Genomic DNA, 19,616 nt, shown 5'->3' on the forward strand with positions numbered 1-19,616 from the left:
AGGATAGCACGTCCCTTCATAGATCACGCGAGATCCTTTATCCGTCCGAGTATTTACCCGCCACGCTGGAAAATCCATACGCATCGCGATCCACGATGTGGCGGCGCGATAAATCGTCGCCGCGCCGCATCGCCGTACTTTTTGTCTCTGTCTCCTCTCGTCGAGTGCGTTTCTCTTGGTCTCTCTCCCTCTCTCCCTCTCTGGGGGGAAACCCGCGGTGATGGTGCAGCGCCTCCGATGCTTTGTAAATCGTCTGTTTGCAGCGCGTCGCTCTTTCTGCCCCCGCGCTGCGAGTCCTTTGCATTCTCTTGTCTTCGGCCTCGGTTCCGCGCCCGCCGCGCCGCTCCGTTCCCTTTCTCTCTATGCAAAGTTCCGCGGTCGTAACTTCGTTCGTACGCGAGGAAGCAAATGTTATTTACGAGCAAAGTCGTCGTCGTCATCCCAGTCGTTGTCCTCGCCGTCGTCGCCGCCGCCGCCGTCGTCGTCGTCGTCGCGTTGTGGATGGGCGAGACGCGGCCTCCGTAGGATTCCGATTGCAATTCCCTCTGTTCCAATCAAACTCCTATTTTCCGCGGGGAGCTCTTGGCATGCGACGATAATGGAAGCAAGGTGAGACGCGGGAAGGGAATGAATCGTAGAATCGAGCGAGCTAATGGATGAGGTCGGAAACGGCGCAACTATCGCGCAATATTTTTTTTCTCAGCGTGCGACGATTCGCTCTTTCGAATCGAAACGATACGACGTTATGGCCGAAAGTCCTGTCCGACTTTTTATCTCTCTCTCTCTCTCTCTCTCTCTCTCTCTCTCTCTCTCTCTCTCCCTCCCTACGTTGCGGGGAAGGGAAAGGAGTGAAAAATCCTACTTTTTTTAAAGCTGTGAGACATCAGCACGTCCCAGGTGAGTGATGAACTAGAAATCGAGGAACGGAAAGTGCGAGGGCGGGGGGGGGAGGAGGAGGAAAATGTTTTTCCGCGTGACGTAAACTGGAAAAAGTTGGCGCGAGTTTTCGGCAGCGAGAATTAGTTTATTCACGAGAGCAGTAATAAATTGTTGAGCACGGGGGAATAAAATCGAAGCACAGTAGCGGGCGTCGCGTCGCGACAGTGAGAGTCGCAGCAGGAGTCGGTGCGTCCGTCTCGTCGGTGTTTTCGCGCGTCGCGCATTCGTGCGTAATCGAATACATACAGGCTAGCCGCGACGCGACGCGACGCAATCGATCGGCTGCCGTTGTATCTGGAAGTAAAATTCCGAGTTCTTTAAATCAGTGAATTTTATTGCGCCGCTGCTGCCGGCACTCTTTATCGAACTTCAACGCTCGTAGGCCCGTGAAAACGTCCGCATTGCGGTTGGCTTTTCCACCGCTTTTTCACCGTCCGGCACCTACTAAAGTCGCACGGGCGCAAAAAGTGAACCCTTTAAATCTCAATGCTTTATACATCCATCTGAATCGGCTGAGTCTCGTAGAGTTTCCAAGCTTTTAGTTTGATTGAAAATGACCGGCATCCGTGGCGCAAAAGCGCGATCTCACAAAAATAATTTCCAAACGGAAAATTGTTGGCGAACTATCAATACGTTGAAATATTTAACGTTGCATCTATCGCCAGTTCAGTATGAGAACGCTTAAAAAAAAAAGGATAAAAATGCGTATTCTTTTTCGGCAAGCCTATAAACAATTTTGCTGTAGTACCTGAAAATTTAGCTAGACACAGAGCAGAAAATGATTTTGATGTTGAACCCCATCGAAATAATCATGTAGGATGTTCAAGCATGATGATCCTGCTGCAAAAAGTTTCGACATTCCAGCAACCAAAACTTGGACTTAAACGTCCAATATAAATTTTTTAATTATTCAACATGATTATTTTCAGATCTGTGTTTCGGTAAAATTGTCCTTTACGTGTATTCCGCAACTCTTAACGACAGTTTCGTTATCGTTATAATGCCATTAACGCAAATAAAAAAGTTGCACAACGATGTTATAACGATAACGGAACTGTCGTTAAGAGTTAAAGAATAGACCTGCTTGATTTCATTCAAATTTCATTTTAGTCAAGCGTACATGAAAAACTTCCGTCTCATGAGCAACGTGACGCAGCTGTTTTTACAAGAGCACGATCGTGGCACATTATATCGTGGCACATTATTAGTCACGCAAATGAAGTATACGCATTGCGGTCAGACGCGCTTTTTAATTCTCGCAGGTGGACACGCGCTCGTGCTAACACATTGGTGTGCATGGTCCGCCACACCGCAACCAGTAAACATCAAACTTTGTGTGCTTATAACTACTAGAGGGTGTTGTTCTATGTACATAGTGTGACTGAGGCAAAACGGAAGATGAAGAGAAAGAGACGGAAAGGAAGAGAGAGAGAGAGAGAGAAGCAAGTGGAGGTTGAGAGGAGGCAAAACACGATATTAGATTCGGATCTGGTCCATGCATACACACGGACGTATGCACGAGGAAAAGGAAGACCGTGGCGCTAAACGCGAGCGGAACGCACGGTACGTCCCTGGAATTGCATCCATTTTCGGGAGACCTCAGCCATCTCCTCTGATAAGCAATATACACCGCGCCTACCGTTGCTACGAAGTTATATATACGGCGTGTGCCGAGTTACCGGGATGAGTGGGCGACCGTGAAAATCAAAGCCGCAGGTCGAGACGGCTTACTGGAGCGCGAGAATTCGCGAGAATCTTCGTTCCGCGGCACGATAAATCAATAAACTCAGGGATAAGTAACTTCAACTGACGTCACCCTCTCTCTCTCTCTCTCTCTCTATCTCTCTATCTCTAGTCTTTCTCTTGACGTCCGACATTTCGTGACATTATCAGATCCCTCCGTTGCAGTATCGACAAGTTGGAATCTCGTTCCGGTAAAATCTTGACTGATATGTGAACCGTTTATTTTGAAAACGGAGAGTAAGCCCGGCTCTCTGAAGTATTAAATTTCAAGAAAATGTGGATACTATAGATATACGAAAATCGACTTAAATTGCACTCAGCTTAAACATCTCATATATAAATATTTCATTTATCTGTCAGATAAAATAGAAAATATGCTTTCATAGAGAAATATATCAAGGATATTCATATTCTACATTTGCACAGAGAACAATTTATAAATTTATCCTCGTGAGAAATATATCATTACGTTAATCTCATTTATAATATATTAGCAAAAAATATAGCTACATGTAATCCCGAAATAAAATTATGTTATTTCCGTCAACGTTGCAATAAAAATGATTTCGTATTTCAAATTCTTACACGGTTCTCCATTACGATTTCAAGCTGAACACCCACGCAACTCGTGATCCGAAAATAGAATCGAGCAAGGATGCAGTTCGTGGCCGGAAGAAATGGCGTGCATTTGAGAACCGATCGTTGCGCGGTCAAGGGCAATTAAAGACCGACAATTTCAAATGATATATATGAATCGAAGATATCGAAGAATAAAAATAACTTCACTTACAACGACAAAAATGTGCTATTATTGATGACTATTGATGGATAATTGGTAATGTTAATTTTTAGAACGGATGTTTGTATAATAAATGAGTAATAAACACTTAAATATTAAAGAATCAAATTCAATTCCTCGAATTAAATAATGTTTTGTTATTTTTAATTTCCATGTGCATCGAAATTTATTATTTCAACACAAAAACATGTAGTTAAAAACGTCTGATCAGCTCATTTATACACGGTCTAATTAATTTTTTATTAGTAAACAACATACAATATTAACTAGAGTTCATAAAAATGTTTTAAAAACATGTATTAAACAAAAAAAATCTAAAAAAAAAATTTTAATCAAGCCTGATATTAATGAATGCATCTATTAAATTAGCAAATTATATTTGAATCAAATTTCACATTCTTAGAATTTAAATAGTTCAACCCCCCTTTGTTTTAAATTAATGGCATACTGTGGGAGCAATGGTGATTTATAGAAATGGGATTAAGAATAAATTGGTTAAAATTTGATACTACAAATTGAACGGTGAACGGTAAAAATATATTCGTTCAATATTGCTTGATAAGTTATGCAGCTTCAAAGTTAAATCGATTTGATTACGAATGAACGATTTTAATAAAAAAACGGCAAGCTTTTGTACATCTTTAACGATATGATTGTGCTTTCGTTACGTTCCTCTCTCTCTCTCTTTCTTATTTCTCTTCTCTTTTTTTCCCCTGCCCTCGCACCCGTCCCATTCCTTGTGGCGAACAAAGTTTTTCTCCCGACGAGAAGTATTTTCTCTGGGAGTCGGGTAACGTCTCGCGTATTTTCACGGACGGTTCGAGGTGACCCAATGCGAGAAACTCAAATCGCTTTTTATGAACGACGCAAATGACTCCGCTCGTAAATGGCGGTGGTGCGAAAAAAAGTTCGTCCCCGCGATAAGGTTTTTTTTCTATCGTTTTTTTGCCGGCGGGCGCAATACATCGCTGCATTCGCGTGCTTTTTTTTCACCTCTATGGCGTGACGATAGAGACTCGCAGGGCCGTTGAACTTTGAACACTCTACAGAAGGTGCCTATAAAATGACAGATTCATACGACAATTTTGATTCGAATACTTTTAATTGGTGTCTGTTTGCATTGTTCATATATCTATACGCGTATGTTTCCAAAAAATATTTAATATAAAACAATTTGTGCGTATAGCTTTTAAAATGCAGCTCCCTCTAAAAGAATAATATTTAAAGGGAATATATCGAGAAGTGTTGATTATAACGTACAATTCTTTAAAAGACTGTATGCACGCGAATCACCGGGGACGTTTTCCGTTTCATCAACTTCTAATTTGCACCCTCCGTAAGTTTCCGCGGTTCTCCGATTACGATGTTAAAGATGTGACAACCATGAGTCCTACAGCGAACAAAGTTCCACCTCCAATAGCAGAAATTTTCCGAGAGTTGGTTAACGTCTCTGGCATTTCCACAGATGAATCGGATGAGCCGATGTAAGAGAAAAAGGGAGGGAGGAAGAGAGGAAGGGGGAGAAAGAGAAAGAGAGAGAGAGAGAAAGATGCCAGAATCAGTTTTTACGAACGAAGCAAATGACCGCGGTCGTAAATGGCGGCCGTCGTAGAAAAAGGGTTATTTCCGCGATAAAGTTCCTTTTTCTAATTTTTTTGTTTTTTTTTTTTTGCGCGTTACATCGCTGGCCGTTCCCGCGCGCGACGAACATCCATTGCTACCCTACGTGGCGCAGGGGCTGCGACGAAAGTTCACCGTAGATACCGCAACATTTAAACCCTGTCGATGGCCCGGCCCTGGTATACCAATTTCTAACTTCGCGCGTTTTCCTTAACTCCCAACGGTAGCTCAATAACGGTGTTAGAGAGAAGGGCGGTCGACAACTACGAAACAAACTTACGGGGTGGGAGGCAGGCGCGTCGTGACGAACTTAGGATATCGCAAGATCTCAAGAATGCGGGTCTGATTACTTTCTTTCCAACTACAAATTATTTCAACTGTCTTTTCGCGCCCAGTCTATCGAAAACTTTGCAGAAATCGAATGTTTTAAACATCCGTTCCGGACATTCGGCTGCACGAGTACGAATTGAAACTGTACGTAAGGTATGCGTCTACGTGTACGAGTTAATAGATGAAAATCGATCTGCTGTAGCATCTGAAACTTGAGCGAAACTTCGTTATCCAAGATAGAAAAATTGAACGTTAAACTCCAACACTCGTCCGATAATTTTTCAGGACGAACAAAGTGGAGTCGAGGGCGCAGCTTAGCTATTTTTTCGCGAGAGAGAGTTTCTGGACGCGGATAATAATATTTCTCCTTCGGCCAGGGAGACAAGCAACGATGCCGAAACTATACGGTTACAAATCCCGACAAAAACGGACGGACGGGTTCAGTCACGTGTCCGCCTGTGTCTGGCGTATCAAAAAACGTCGGTCCGACGTCGGTCCCGTCGTCGGTCCGCGACGGACGGAAAGGGAGTGAGGAAACGGATGTACGGGCGAGCGAACGACCGAACGGACGGACGGTTTAAAGAACGCCCACGTTCCTCCTCTTTGTTCGCCAAGATCGCGTTATCGGCCGGCAAAATATTGTTATCGCAGCGCGCGACGGTGAATCATCGATGCGAGAGCACAAAGGCCCGCCTGCCCACCGAGCGAAAGGAGGGACCGATAACGATTGACCGACCGGCAAAACGTATCGAGACTCGAGGCATTGACGCGGCAACAGGAGGACCGACGCGAGAGAGAGAGAGAGAGAGAGAGAGACAGGGAAAGAGAGCGCGAGACAAAGAAGAGACCGAGTGCGGCGACGGATGTTGCTGCATGCGAAGGATGCATTATGGGATTACGACGTGAATGGCCGTTTCAAAGTTTGCTACGCGTAACCGAAGTTGCCCCGCGAGTATGCGGCGCGAATGGAAAAGCGACGCTACGTCCACGGGGTGCTCGGTAAATTCGCAACGATACACCCTCTCGCTCGTCGTCCCGGAAACTTATACGACTTGAAGCGGGCGGACAGGCGGGCGGGCGGATGCGGATGTACTGAGTGTACTTGAAAAGTTGGCGAATTTCGAGTCGATTTTTCCTCGGTGAAAGTTTGATTGGCCGCCATCTCGTTTCGCTAAACTTTTTAATTTTCAATATTACATATCTTGCAAACCAGAACTTGAATTAAAATTCTGATACAGCTCAAGTTCACTTTGAATCGACTAAAGAATAAAGTTACCGCGTCCATTTGCTCCCGTTAATCTAGCCAGGAGATGTCAAATCTTCAGTTATTTATAACGCGGGAGCTACATTTGTTAAAAACTTTGACTGTACACAAGTATTCTCTTTAAATCTTAATCAGTGGAATCTTACTGATTTGCAGTACTATACTTATAACTGTGATCATCAATGACTATTCACTATTGTTCAATAATTTCGATTAAGAAGGAGGCACATACTCTCGTTAACCAAATAAATCAATGTGTTGTCGCTAAAAAGCAGTTTATCACTAATTGATATAGATACAAGTATATCACTGAAATCAGACTAGTCACTATCTTTCAGTGAATAATACACTGATTCAGATTTAGAAAGTATGAACTGCTAATGCTTGCGATCTCTCAAAATGATCAAGTGGCGAATATTACTGGAACTAATTTCTATTACTATAATTGCTCACGAAGCGACTAATTGTAAGTAACAATTTAATATATTAATGTTAGATCTAAAGATAGGAATCAAGCATCATTTAACTAACGTTTGAGTTCTCACTTTTTTGATCCTCGAGGACGAGACCTAAATCTCCATATATCGAATCAATGTTGGATTACTGGGATCACTAGCAAGCCCATAGTTATATAGTCAAAAGTTAAAAATAACTGAAAATTTTAGATCATTTGGCAAAACGAATGAAATAATTCCATTTACGTATTATTCGTTATTTTGGATACAACTCTCCGTGACGTACGATCGTGAGAAATACGTCGCGACTTCCGAAACACGTTGAGCGGATAGAAGGCAAAGGAATCGCACGGTGTTTGAGCGCGGACGTAGTGCGGCGGCTAGGCTATTCAGAAATCACGGAACGGAAACGTCGAGTGCCATTCCTCGGGCCAAGGCAGGGACGATGGAAATGAAACGAACGGCGGCAGGCAGCGGGCGATATTTTATCTGATTTTATTTATGTCGCGCGTCAGCAACGGTATCCAATTTTCCCCCTGAAAAATCGGTAAAGCGCTGTTTCCGTAAGGTAGAGGGACTGATACATCATCCTCCCGATAATAAACAGCGCGATATTTCCAATTTTCGGCGTATACATACGTAAGTTCGCGCCGACGTGATGCGATATTTGCGAGGCGTGCGAAATATATGGGAGGGAACGACGGAGGAGGGAGAAAAGTCGCGTCGCGCCCGGAATCGTGCAAAAGCTACGCGTACGACGACGGTCCTTACAAATCCGACGCGCGGCTCGTGAAACTTACATGCCATCGCCGGCGACGAAAAATAAAAACGCGCCGCCTGGCTACATTTTCACCGGCGCGCTTGCATTATGCAATTTTCAGCGCGACGACGACGACGACGAACTCGCGGCGGACACCTCGTATGCACTCTGCGTATACACGCCGCGCGACGCGTTTTCATGCAGCTCCTGAATGTCACGGCGTCGCTGAACGGCACGGTGGATTCCGTTTCCATTATAATCCTCTAAAGCGCGCACGGTGCCACGGAGTACGCCGACTGGTTAATATCCCGCTTCGACAACGCGAACGATCCTCTACTCTTCGGTTCTTCGATATTTCGCGAATCGCGTATACGGTTTCACGTGCGATGAATAGGTGAAAAATAAAGTAAATCCGTTCTTCTAAGGACCACGTGTATGCACTCCGTCGTGTTGTTTCACATGAGCTTTAATTAGATTTTCTTTTTAATAAGGACTATAATCTAGGGTAGTGATCGTAGCGCAGAGAGTCATGCGCCTGCTTTCTCTGTACCGAAGATCCGGGTACAAATTCCACTGATCAGAAACATCTGATTTTCGATCACTACTTCTCGGAAGGCAAACCACCGTGGTATCTTGCCATGAAAACCCCTTTAATGACTAGTTTCGCAATCTCTGGTTAACTAAATCGGCTAAATTTTTTCTACTGGAATCGATCTATTGCGTTTGTCGTTAAGTAGAATTGATCAGAAGTAACCAATCACAGTTAACACTCAACCGGTCGGTTAAGTTAACCGTAGGATGTGAAACTGGTCCTAAATTAGAACCAGCTCATCTGGCTTTAAACTCTCTAGGTCCCGCATATCTGTGTAAATTGTAAAAAGCGTACAGAAATACGTTGAGGGGTCCCCACGCTCTGACAAAAGCTAAGGACTAGAGAGATGATCTAGAGTTTTCCAACGGGTGGGGTTATCGCTCATCGGTGGATGCTGAGATCTGGGTGGGAGTAATGTCTCTACAGTAAGTCTAAACATTGTTTAGTTCAACAAAGCATGGCGTTGTAGTAAACAAAAGCAGTTTGGCGTGTTAATTTGTAAGATATTGTGATATAAAGACATTATAGACAATCAAATCTAGTAACTTATAACGTTATAAAAATTAAAGTATATAGAAAAAAGAAACGTTATACTGCATGATGCGATTCAACTATAGCTAGACATGCTGCTACTAAATAATGTTGGGTCCTTATTACATATATTACCGGTGAGCCAAAAAAGGTTGTTGAGAAACGAGACACGACGGAGACAACGGCTAGACAATTAACGCCGCGGTGCGTCGTTTTGTATCACGCTGTTACTCATCCGGAATTTCATTTTCCTTACATTGATAGAAATTTCGTGCTCGGTACGCCAGCACGCCCAGTCTCGAATCGGTTCTAGACAGGACCACGTCCGAGGGTTAATATCCATTGGCACACACATACGCGCACACACATGTACATTGGCGAGTTGGAAGCTGCCTTGCGGCGCACCTTGGCCTCAAAATCAATACGGCCCTGCATCGCACGGCGCCCGTTATTAAAGACGCTCTGCGGCCTGGGATAGGGGGTACCGCCGCGTGGATGGCGCGTTGATAAATATTCCGTGGATGCGCCCGGGACAATCGTTGGGTAACGGAGGAGTCGTGTCGGCGCCCCCGATGAGACGGCCGGAGACGACGCTTTTGTTCGGCCCGAGCACGTACCGTGTATTAGTGTTACACAGAAAAGAATCGCAATGACCGAGAGAAAAATCGGAAAAGCCGCGCTCGTTTCTAGGAATGCTCTTGAGCCGTCGTAAGATCATTGCTGTTCCATTTAGGACAGAAATTCTCAACGTGATTGTGCCTATATAGGTTCAATGACCGTACCTTCTTAGAGAAGATGAAAGACAAACTTGAAAATTTTAGGGCTTTATTCCTATGTTATCAAATCAGTTTGTAACTGTCAGGAGTCTGCGCATTACGAAATTTTCTTTAATACAAAAATGAGATGCTGCGTAGTTGTCGGATAGTTTCAAACTGATTTGAAACTGTGTTAGAAAAAAACCTTGGCTTAAATCTGAAATAGACTCAAAATGACAAAAAATGAAAACGGATTTAATTTGAATTTTAATAAAAAAATAAAAAATAAAAAAAAGTAACAGAAGACAAAACAAATTATACCGCAAGAAATTAAATTTATCGGTTGTCCGTAAAAATTCCCCTCGAAATTCCCTTATTGATATAACATTAGATATTAAATGCTAATTAGAAAAGAATTTCTCATAATCCTTAAAAAAAGAACTAACAAAATATTTCAATAGATGTCAGTAACTGATGTCAGCAACTGATGATTATAATGATAATTATCATTCAGTTAACTGATGAAAAATCACTTACTGATATAGTAAGTACAGTTTATTAAAATTTTATTAGTTTTTTATTTTTCAAGAGAGTATTGTTAAAATAAATGACAAAATTGAATAAAAAAATAAAAAAATAAATAAAACTAAAGGATAGCTACCTGAAATAAAAGACTGTTATTCCCAATAAAGAACTTACAATATGGTCATCGTGCTTATAGGTGAAATTTAGTCAAAGACATCGAAGGGTCATTCACTGGATGGTCTAACATGTTATACAGTTAAATTTTCATTATAGTCTTATGAAATAAATGAATGTAAAAATAATAAACTTTAAGACTTCAACAATGAGAAGGTAACAAATCATCTCTATTGCCTAAACGTATAAAATATTTAAGGAAAATATCCAAGACAATGTAACCGCTCTCGATCTGACCATTTTAAGGTTAGCGACGTCATCATAAATGTTTAATGTGTTCAACATGAATGTCTTAATAAAAAAAATAGCATAGTGACACACTTATAAGTATTCATATTTAACATTTTATACGTGTATTGAGTGAAACTCAAGTGTCAATATTGTTCTTTGGCTATTTCGCAAGAAATTCGCGTCTACCGAAGAAAACTAATTTTCAGTGTTCTGCAAAATTATAATATCGAATGCTTAATGCAGACATTGTGAAAACTAGATTAACCGACATTAACTGTAGTTACATACGCGACAATCGACGAATTAAATAGAATAGCAACTAATTTAGTTACGTGGACTCATTTGTCGTTGACTGCGGTAAAGTCGACCTCTCTTGTGCTATTCGTATTGAAATTTGTTTACAATAATTGTTTTAATATATATATTCTGTTCGTTTACCTTAATAATTATGTAATAGCTACAAATAACAACCTCCATTATACAGTGCCAATTGTGGATTATCTAATTGTGAAATTTCCTAAGCATTATTATTGACCTGAGAGCATGTCGCGAGTTTTTTTTAATCAATTGATAAAAAATGCAAGCGCACCGTATTACGGAAGTACACGGCGCTTTTTTCCCAATATTTTTTTCCCCCTTATCGATTTTTACTCCGCTATCTTCCATAACCGTTCGCAACATCTGCGACATCGTTTAATAATTTCACGCGTCATTCCACATCCCGAGATCAACGAAAACAAAGCGGAAGAACTTTTCGATAAGTAATGGACTTTCAAGTTGGAATCCCGATTATAAGGCGGCGAGCATAAGGTGGCGAACTAATTTTCCGATAATAGCAAGCGAGGTGACTTCTTCGAGGCGACTTTATTACGCAAACAACGAGGCACAATGGGGGATTGTCAAAGGCGCGTGCGTCCAGCCAGCCCGTCTTGCGAATGATCGTCACGTCGCCGCATAATAACTCATTTGATCAGAGATGTCAGCGCTTTGTGTACCTAAATTGTAATCTAGGATAACTTTCGGCTTTGTTAGTGGTGGCGTCCCCTCTGTCTATCGGTTTTCCCAGTTTCCGCGGTTTCCACGGCAGCGAGCCGCGCGAGTCGGCGATATTAACGCGTTTATCGTGCCATTTCATTGCAGTTACGTCCTCCAGCTGCCTGTTAATTCGTCCCTTCTCATTCGGCCCTCTCAGCCATTCGGCCGCATTCTTAATGCTCATTCATTGTGGTATCGCGATATGAAATGGAGACACTTACTCGCGTTAATAGTGTCGCGTTATATCAAGACCAGCGAGCATAGCGTTGTCACGGGTGCAAAACGCATCAGAGTTGAAAGTTCGCCAGTTTAGCGAAACTAATAATAGCGTGAAGTCGTACGTATGCTCATTTCCGATACCTACATTAATATTCGCGGTATTTAGTTTCCAATATTTTACAAAATGTTATTGGCAACGTGAAAAATACGTGCGCATGAAAAAAAAAACTTTGAAACTCCGAAAATTGCGAGTTGTTAAGTTGGCAGGGTGGCGCAACGCCACAGAAGTCAAACCACGGTTTTGCAGCGGTATACGTCGTATATTCGGCGTCAAATGATTTTTTTTTCTAAATTTTTTTCTCTATTTCTCTGCGGTTAGGACACCTTTCAAAACGTTAAAAGCATTTTACGAGAAAAAACCAAATTTTTACCTGTCAGATACGCGGATGTTTGCCCAGCGGGGCTGAACTTCTGCATATATAGTAAATAAATTGCTCGAGATTTTGATTGAAAACACAACGATGCTACGTCGCGCCTTCTCGTCTCGTCTCGTCTCGTCTCGTCTCGTCTGGTTTCGTTTCGTCTCGGTTTCCCGAGAATTTCCGTAATTATAACACGTGTCGACTTGCGAAACTTAAATGCTCGATGACAACCGCGGGAGGAAATGGCAGAGAGAACAAGCAATTCCCCGACGAGAAGGTCGACGTCGCGCCGTGGGGAAGAAAAGAAGAGAAAGAGAGAGAGAGAAGAAAAAAAAAGAATTAAACGCCGAACTAAACAAGAATTTAGATTAAAATTCAGAAACGTGCGTCCGAAGATGCGAACACGGGGGAATGAATGGATGCTCCAAGTGTATTGTACCATCGTGCCGTACACAACGACGCCATTGGCATCCGCGCTGCGGAACGTGATTCGCCCGACGACATAATTTTGCGATGTGCACCGCCGGATATTTACGAGCAACGCGTTCTCCTCGTTTTATCGCGATCAAAGGGATCGTCTTGCACGATCACGCGCGTGCGTCTCGGAACGGCACACGTTGTGATTGTCACGTTTTACCCATTAAGGATTACCTGCGACTAAACTCGGAACTGTGTTGTGACGAGATAGTCCCCTTCTTCCGCGAAGATGTTTCAAGCAGATAAGTTTACAAACCCGAACGGCGGAAATGCAAGTCTCGCTCCGAAACATCATTATTCCTATATCATAATCGTGGATGTTTATCGCACCTGATACACACGTTTCGCAAAACTGCTCGAACAACGTATTTCTCCGTTAATTAATTAATGTATCGAGGATAGCGCGAGACGCGTGCGACGCGACCGAGTCATCGTGAACGGAATAAATGCAACGCGATTAACCACGCGAATGTAAGAAGAGAGAATTTACTCGCACCAATCGATTCATCGACGCCATCTTCTCGTTGGCTGCCGCATCGCTTCGAACGCTCGCTCGAGCGGACACGAATCGATCGAAAAAAACACGGCTAATTACAATCGCGCGCGTTAATTAACGCAATACATCAGTTGTCCACTATCCTCATCTACAGCAATCCCAATGCTCATTACACGCAACGTGACGGATAAATAACACGCGAACTTGGCAATTATTTCTTGCCAATCTTAGAGTGAATTAACAAATTTTCATGCGCATTGGAAAAAGACAACAGAGATATTATTAAAAGTATTACAGTTCCCTATTTTTTCGAGATTAATGGCACACTGACGAGAGAAACCTCCCAACTCGGAAATTCAAAAAGTTATGAAACTTTGATTCATAAACGAGATGCTGACATAAACGATTCTTTTTTTTCCCCAAATTTACCCTGAAGAGACTGAGGACTAAAATTAACCTCTGAAGATTAGTCCATCTTTCATTTTTATTTTATTACTCACCAACAAAAGAAGAATTTAGAACAAAATTTTCGAGAAATTATCGATTTCTTTTAATACAACTTATCAATTGTGTTTAAAAAATTATACAAAATATATAAACGAAAGGAGAAACAACATGTTTTTGAGATTCTGATATTTTCAATGCTGAAAACATCAGAATATTGAAAATATATTTCCTAACAGCACATATAATTTCTTCTGCTTTTGTTTATATATTTTTTTTAAGGATGTCTTGACTGTATAATGCGAGCTGAAAGTTATCGAAATTTAAAAACTGAAGATTCTCTAAGTTTATTTTTTCTTTCCTAATCAATACTGAAAAATTTTGGTCGCAATTGCCCGAATTTTGGCCCAGAAACTAGAAATAAAGAAGAAAAACAATGAAAAATTTGATTTATAATGATTTTTGCAGTAAAAATAACTATATTTTGCTGCAGTTTTAAATAAATAACTAACTTTTAAACGAGTAAGTGGAGCTAAATAAATTTTTGCACAAATATTTATTAGAGTTTTATTAATATAAATATAGATAAAAATTTTGATTTAATTAGTAATGTTACTTCTTCTCCGTTAAATTTGCAAATAAGTGCAAAACGCGATTTTACACGAGAATCAAGAGTAAAAAAAAAATGAAATAATTTTTAAAGCAATAAGTCAATTGTGCTCTTATACACAGATACTCAAACATAGTAATATTAGAGTATTCTACAAAGCTAAGTTTATATTTTTAGTAATGTTTGGCGATATGACACATACGTCCTTAATAATTTTTTAAATTGATAAGTTTTCTAATCAATAAATATTATTGAAACAAATATTCTCTCTAAAACTTTGTTCTATCTTTTTTCATGAAAATATCAGAATATTAACAATATATTATTTCTGCTTATTTATGTATTTTTTATCATTTTTTACACTTGATAAGTTTCCTAACTGATAAATTATTAAAAAAAATTAATTTTCTCTCTAAAATTTTGTTCTACCTTTTATCATGAAAATATCAGAATACTGAAAATATATTACTCCTACTTTCATTAATATATTTTTCATAATTTTTTAAATGGTTGATAAGTTTTACAATCGATATGTCTCTTATTAAAAAAAATAAATTTTCTCTTTAAAATATTCTATCTCTTTTTGCTGATGAATAATAAAATACAAAAGTAAAAACTCGAGTAAAAAGAACTAATCTTCAGAAGTTAATTTTATTCTTTGAGGGTGAATTCGCGGGCACCCTCAAAGAATTGTTTATTACATGGCAGGATCTCCTTTATATACTATTAAAATTCCATGATTTTTTTTAATTTCCGAGTTGGAAGTCTTTTTTTGTGAAAAATAAGCCTGTTAACTTCACTGAATTTTTCAACTTAGTTAATTATTTCTTCAAGTATTTAAGTTAAATATATAAAAGCCTAAACTAAAATTAAAGTATTTTATGTATTTAATTAAATACATAAATACTTGAACTAAATAAATTAAATCAAGTTGAAAAATTGAGTCAGGTCAATAATCTTTTTTCTCAGTACAATGTCGATAGGAATCTTTCACATGTGCATATATGTGTAAGTTGTAAAATAAGACTGTACTCGTAGATTAACATCGATAAAAAATTTGAGCATACTGAAACTAGAGCACATTAGAGCTGTTGAATACACATTGGATATCAGTGGACTTAGTTTTCGTCTAATTACAGCAATTCTCCTTTGAAGCCCGCATTAAGTCATATCTATCGCAAACTTGAGTGCTCCAACAGCCGAGGAACGGTTGATTATTATTAGATATCTTAATTAATGTGAAAAGCTCACTTGACACTTCTAAGCTGGGCGCGGAATACAGGAAGATAATGCAAACTGACGCGCTTTAATGGCTCGAGACAAAGCGACACACGCCTGCTCGCAAACGTAAAAGGATGCTATTAATCGAGTGTTAATTAACGCTCGGTGATTGCCGGCTCTCTACGTCACTCCACGTCTTGATATTTACTCGCTCGCGCGCGGAGGGGGGGGGGATTTGCTCTCGACGGGAGGAAAAAAAAGACCAAGAGGAAAATACAGAGAGATGATACCGGGGCGCGTTGCCGAGAAATATCGCAAGGTGACTACGTGAGTTAAACAAAAACGGATACACACTGGTCGGCGACGAGTCGATATCAAATAAAACCGCTACTACTGCGGCCACTCGACCCCTCTCCTCCCTCTCACCCTTCCTACCGATACCAGATCTAACGTTCCTCTTGTTTTAAGATTATTACTTCACAAGCGAAGAGCGAGAAACATGGATTGATGACGAGATGACTCCATGAATTACATAATACACATATTACGTCGATGTCGCAAGAGAGTTTTATCTGGTATTCATTGCTAAACGATACTGTTGTGTTTCAGACAGTGGTATTGACGCAATATAAATACGCCAACGCGCGAAGCGTTTGCAATATAACGATGTTGAAAAATTGCTCTCAGATATTATATTGCAGTGTGATGAAACGCTGAGGGAGGCGTCAAATGAGACAAAAAAATGCCGTGCGATAAATGTTAGATATATCTTCAATACGGCATAATGAAAACAGCTAATGGCAGTGACCTATAATATTGACGGCATTGTCGTCAGTGGTTGGGGAGTGGTGAGCTCACTTCAGAGTCGGTTTTTCGATCATGGAGTTGAGCACAAAAATTTTGAATACTTCGGGAAAGCTTTAGAATTCTTGTGCAGGCATTGGCGTATGATAATGGGCACGCGGTAGTGTTCATAATTGCATGGCATTGCCTTAATTTTAATATAGGATTGACGGCATTGTAGGCATTGACTAACAATAAGCATTGTCGGCAGTGTACAAAAATGTCGGCAGTGTTTTACAGCAATGCCAAAAATCGGCATTGGTGTACAAAATTGCTCTCAGATATTATATTGCAGTGTGATGAAACGCTGACGGGAGGCGTCAAATGAGACAAAAAAATGCCGTGCGATAAATGTTAGATATATCTTCAATACGGCATAATGAAAACAGCTAATTATGTTAACGATTACGGATTAATCCAGTGAAAATTATTTTTGCGCGTAATTCGTACGTATTTTCATATTTAAATGATGATAATGATCATACATGATGCAATGTGGATTAAGATAATAAATATTTCAAAAGTAACAATGATAAATTAATAGCGCAGCCTGATTATAGTTTTAGGTAATATAATATATATACGCTGCGTAAAACAATTTTAACTCCTTTTAATATGATGCAGAATGTCATTTGGCGTCCTAAATCCTAAATGATTATATATCACCCGCGAATGCGGTGCAAAAGATATTAATTGCTGTTAATAGAATAAAACACTCGACATATTATATATTTCCATTTTAACAGGCAATGTTTTAATTTGCATGAAAAATATTCGTAGATGATTAAATTATACGCGATGGAGTATTTTGCATTGAGTTTATACGGGGGTAATATTTTTGAGTAAATTTTAATGCGGGTTATTAACGAAATACGAGGAGCACTTTAATGCGTCAGGCAGATGCAGGTAAATTTTTAAATAACTAATTATTCAAACAGATATATCAACCTATATGTATTTACATATCATTTAACTGCTACGACAATGACACGGCCCAAAAATTGTTATTTCTTTAGTTGTTTGTGCAAAGAAAAGAAAATTCCGATAAGAATTCAATATACCAATTGAAAGGCTATATATTGAATAATACTTTTTATTTCTCTGAAATTAGTTTTCATACCAGAATCGCATTTTTTAAAAACCAATATTAATGAAAAACAATTTTAATGAGTTCAACCATTCAAATTGGAGAAAATTTTTTTTTTATTTTTTATTGCAGCTATTGTTGTTGCAGCAAATGAGCGATACATGTCGTCATTACATACATTTATATAATTGCCTAATTAATTATTTTAAAAAGTTTACTTATATTTGTTATGAATATTCATAATAATAAAGCATTTATTGTAATTACACAGAGAATAAAAATGAATAAATTGGAAAAAAAAATTTTAATGTTCAAGTAAATATATTTAGCATCATATCATGATTTAAAAAATATATTTTCTAAGTTTAAAAACAAATTATTGGAACATAATCATTTTCTTGATTTAAATATTAGCCAGTAAAATAATTTGTCTTTAAACTTAGAAAATATACTTTTTAAATCAAGGATATGATGCTAAATTATTATATTTTATATATTATATATATATATATATATATATATATATATATATATGTGTGTGTGTATATAATATAATTATATATTATATTACAATTTGGTTATGGAGAACCAATTCTTTGTTCTTTACTTTTCTAAAATATTCTCAGCTTTTATGTAGTTTCGCTGTAATGTCGTAAATGTATAAACATCATGGCTGCGACATAAGGATTATTTACATTACTCTAGGATAACGTGCATGCATCTACAGCACTTGCTACAATGAGGAAACGCACGCGAGGATCCTTCAAACGTACCGCTGTATCGTTGCCCTGACAAAACTCCGAAACTCAAAACGTCAATCGATCGCGAGAGATTGCGGCGAATGTGAGAGGCACCCCGGTGAGACCGGTCATGCGGCATCGCTCGCGTTCGCGAACGTCACTTCAAAACGACGTGACGTATTTTCTTCCCGGTTGATTTTTTTTCGTCGCGGAATATTTGAAAATTTCGCGGACGTCTCTCCGCGGAAACGCCGCGAAACGTCACGGGGCGGAAAACTCGCCGCGGCGACCGACCGACCGACCGACCGACGCCGCACCATACGTACACCGTGTATATGTACTCGTCGCCGAAGGGGTAATGAACCCCTGACGGCCGGTTGTCGACAACGGGGCTCGCTCGTGCGGCGCGAGGGTGGCGAAAAAACGAGATTCCCCGGCGACGACGAGGCGTGCCGTGCCGCGCCGTGCCATGCCGTGAAACGAAAGAAAGCGTCGCGAGAAGGACGAAGTGTATAGAGAAGGGTTCGACGTACTCACCGCAATGCAGTGACCTCCGCCGCGGTCGTTATCGGCAGGCCGAGTTTCCCTCCCTCGGCGGTGTCGGCGACGTGGCCCTCGGCAGAACGGGGGTTGAACGAGAGGGCTGCTGCCGCTGCCCGTGACAGGAACCACCGCATACAACCGTGAGGGACAGTCACGTTTCCATCGGCGCAGCGCGCTATACGCTTCGTCGCTCCGTAGTCACTTGTATTATTCACCGCACCACACGCGTACGCGCGCGTCAAACGTTTAGACGTCGGGCTGCGCGGCTTCGTCGCGACCGCACACGGTCGGGGCCCAAGGAACGCGGAAGAGGAAAGTTTTTTTTCGGGCTCGACGCGCGCGGGGCCGCCGAATCGATGTGTGATGTTACACTTCCCAACTGTCTTTTTTGATTCTGCGGATGTGCCCGCGACTAGAGCCATCTCGCGGCGCGTGGGCGCACTCGATCGCGCGACGCCGAGCGGGAAATTTGAACGCTCGGTTCGAGAACGGCAAGATCGGGATTGTCGGAAAGCTTATTTGAAATCTGCCCTACGAATGAATTGTGTAACGATTCACTGCCTTTTATAATCTAAATTTCTTCCGGAGAATGTAAAGTTATAGAACATGAAAATCGATTATAACAAATATACCAGAGCCGATAAAATATTCTATAAACCCAAATCTTTTAATTTGAATCGAACGAACTTGAATTTGGCTAGAATTCTCTCCCTTTTTCGCTATTATCTCAAACAAATGTCCGCAAATACGATTTTAATTAA

General features: G+C 40.5%; 1 protein-coding gene across 4 annotated transcripts in view; it reads right to left on the reverse strand.

The window, feature by feature from the left end:
* The window catches only part of LOC105198252 (semaphorin-1A), a 265,225-nt gene extending 245,972 nt beyond the window's left edge, over positions 1 to 19,253 (reverse strand). For 2 of the 4 annotated variants that reach the window (XM_026137182.2, XM_011164915.3), the window contains exon 1: positions 18,850 to 19,253. The gene's annotated coding sequence lies outside the window, so the exon portion shown is untranslated. The remainder of the gene's footprint in view (positions 1 to 18,849) is intronic. The other 2 variants (XM_011164917.3, XM_011164916.3) reach the window with 2 other exon arrangements.
* Positions 19,254 to 19,616: the final 363 nt, after the last annotated feature.

The sequence above is a fragment of the Solenopsis invicta genome, chromosome 7, assembly GCF_016802725.1.
Source record: "Solenopsis invicta isolate M01_SB chromosome 7, UNIL_Sinv_3.0, whole genome shotgun sequence".
Classification (NCBI taxonomy): domain Eukaryota; kingdom Metazoa; phylum Arthropoda; class Insecta; order Hymenoptera; family Formicidae; genus Solenopsis; species Solenopsis invicta.